This window comes from Glossina fuscipes, unplaced genomic scaffold (genome assembly GCF_014805625.2).
Source record: "Glossina fuscipes isolate IAEA_lab_2018 unplaced genomic scaffold, Yale_Gfus_2 61208, whole genome shotgun sequence".
NCBI classification, from domain to species: domain Eukaryota; kingdom Metazoa; phylum Arthropoda; class Insecta; order Diptera; family Glossinidae; genus Glossina; species Glossina fuscipes.
In genome coordinates, this window is record NW_024003436.1 from 3351 (window position 1) to 5760 (window position 2410).

Here is a 2410-nt window from a genome sequence, read left to right on the forward strand (position 1 = left end):
ATATTTCACAAAAATTCTTCTTTATTGAAATTAGCATCTCCTTTATACTCACAATAATCTCGTATTAGATTTTTTCAGAATTGTAATTTAGAATCAAAACTTTCTGGATTAACAGTCCGCTCTCTGAAGGTCGATGAAAGGAATCCCATGCGCACATTATCTTGCCAACAGGCTGGATGTGGAAAATTATCTTCGAGCTTATTAGCGGCCTTTTGATTTCGTCCGCCTACATTCGACATTTTTTCGATTTGTGAAAATGAAGATTATTTGTGCCAGTGAAGATTACAAATTAAATATAAATTCCAACTGGACTGAATGGGCTCTTCACAATTTTATAAAGGGGCCATATCTATGCGTTTACGGAATATTAAAATTTTGGCTCAACGCTGCCGATACGAATCGAATTGAATACGTCCATATGGACGTCCTAAGGAAACTAAGTGTATGAACTATTGCAAAAATCTCCCTTCAAAGGAACCGTGCAACCTTATGAAGTATTTATTGAAGAAGTGTCAAGGGTAATGACCATTTCCGAAAATTGTATTAAAATGTGCGCTCAAACGTTGCATTATGAGCCTAAGATCGGCTTGTTATATAAATTGGGGGACAATGAAAATCGTACACAACTGATTAAAGTACCTATGGAAAATGAACCCGTTACCGGAATAAATGAAAACGATATAGTTATACATAAGATGAAAGCTGTACGAACGAACTTAATGGAACAACTACGAGATATTGAAGTAAAAATTGAAGAGATCAAATCGAATATTCGTCAATATCTTAAGGAAAACAAACGACAAATGGCAAAACCTTTACTTCGAAAGAAACATTTGCTGGAAAATACCCACAAAAAACAGAGCCTCGCTTTACAGAATATTGAGACGCTTTTACTAAGTGTTGAAGAAGCAAAGCATAACGGCATCATCCTAGATGCTTATAAAAGCGGATCGAAGGCTTTGCAAAATATTTTTGATACTTTAAATTTGAATAATGACACCGTAACAGATATTGTTGCTGATGTCAATGAAACAATTGGGACGTGAACTTGCTCAAATTACCGGCGAGAATGTTGAAACTGAAACAAAAATTGATAATACAATCGCAAATGAACTCGTTACCGGAATAAACGAGAACTATATAGTTATACAAGATGAAAGCTGTACGAATGAACTTAATGGAACAATTGCGAGATATTGAAGTAAATTATACGTAATTACCTCCATGCTTTCAGTTTGTTATCTTCGCATAGATCATGTCATTCGCTTCAATTTCGAAATAGAGTCAGCTGATTTCGGAAAAGAATTACATAAAAATGTTTGTGTAGCGCAAAACAATCAAAAGCAACAACGGCGAAAAGAAGGATTGTTATTGATATTCCTACGTTGTACCCCTTACTCCACTGCCAACAATGTTAACAGTTGGCAAGACAAACTTAAACAGTTTAAATTGGTGCTCTGTGCCATTACAACAAATCTTTTGCATTGTCTCTTTCCACCGTTAGAACTCACCAATAAACTTTCTGTCTACAGATTAGTAGTCTCTCTCATCTATTCCAAGCACAATCTATAAACTGAAAAATTTGTAGCATCTCCTGACATTTACCTTTACCAAAACTTATTTACTTATCCATTTGTAAATTGTGTGTAGGTAAGGTGTCTCTATATTATTCCAACAGAATGAAGCGAGTACAGCAAATAAATTGATTCTGTTAACATAAACCAAGCCGTGTTGATAACATTCTTTAATTCGTTTCGTTTCGCGTTCAAATGCATGAATAGATTTTTGTTTATAATCATTATAAACGTTCACGAGTCTGCATTTGGCGACAATTCTGTTAAATTGCAAGAGCGAATCATGCATAAATACTCTTTTGATTTAGAGCCTGGAGGAAGAGTTCTTGGGAGTTTTTTTAAAATTAGAGAAAGCATTCATTGTTATTTTGTTTGTGAATTTTGCCTATTTTCAACATATATAATTCATATATACTATTCGTTTGGTGTGTTGGTGTGCTGTTAATGTTAAATTTTGTTTGCTCTGAGAGAATTTCTTTGATTGCTTCGCGCTATTGAGATATTGCTGGCATTGTTTTTGTAAAATTTCGTTTTACGTTTCGTACTCTACAAATCAGAGAAAGATTTATAAACATTCCTAAATTTACTCTCACTGCAAAGAATATTTTACTCTCAAAGAGACTAGATTTCAAATAACAAAAGAAACATATATACATTATAAATGCATACAGATTTTGATGTTTGCCGTTTTCGAATTTGCTGAGAGCAAAATTTACTTTGCTATACATTTCTTATGGATGGCCAAATTTTGTTGAGAATAAAATTTAATTTCTCGGAGTACAATTTACTTTTTACTCGCGTTTGAACAAAAATAAAAAGAGAGAAAAAAATAAAGA

At 33.4% G+C, this 2410-nt stretch overlaps 1 pseudogene; it reads left to right on the top strand.

Annotated features, from left to right (window-relative positions):
* The first annotated feature begins 6 nt into the window (after positions 1–6).
* On the top strand, positions 7–1046 carry LOC119643547 (annotated as a pseudogene).
* Positions 1047–2410: the final 1364 nt, after the last annotated feature.